Below are 613 nucleotides of genomic sequence, written 5' to 3' on the forward strand. Positions count from 1 at the left end.
TATTACAAAGCATTGTGGTGAACTTGTTGGTATACTTTTGTTCTGAATGGATTCTGAATTGTTTTCTCTTCTTAGTTTAAACTCTGTGATTGACACATGGGCTTTTTTTGCACCGATGTGTCTTAAAATAAAAACAAAAACAAGAACACAGCTTTAAATGTTTATTCAGGTTAAAAGTCAACCCAGACAAACCATCAAGGTGAATCAGAGTCATGACAGAATCAAACAGATTTCAGACATTTCCCAATCTTCCAGCAGGCAGAGCAGAAAGGTTTAAGGTCTGCATCTGGAATGTTCCTCCAGGCTCTTTAGCTCTTGCTGCCCAGGGTGTGCTTGTCAAACAGATACTCTGCCATCTTGTTGGTGTGAGCATCCATGCGGGTGAGGTTGGTGATGTGGTCACCAAGCTTCTTGATGGACTCCACCTGTTCGTTCAGGTAGTGAGACTCCAGGAAGTCACATAGCTGGAGACACAAACACAAGTTTCAACAAACGTTTAAAAGAGAAATGCAAAATGTTAGAGAGCCAAAGTAAACCTACATGAGGGTCTGTGCGGTCAGAGGCCATTTTGTGCAGGTCCAGCAGAGCCTGGTTGACGTTCTTCTCCAGCTGC

Source organism: Oryzias melastigma, linkage group LG8 (assembly GCF_002922805.2).
Source record: "Oryzias melastigma strain HK-1 linkage group LG8, ASM292280v2, whole genome shotgun sequence".
Taxonomy (NCBI): Eukaryota; Metazoa; Chordata; class Actinopteri; order Beloniformes; family Adrianichthyidae; genus Oryzias; species Oryzias melastigma.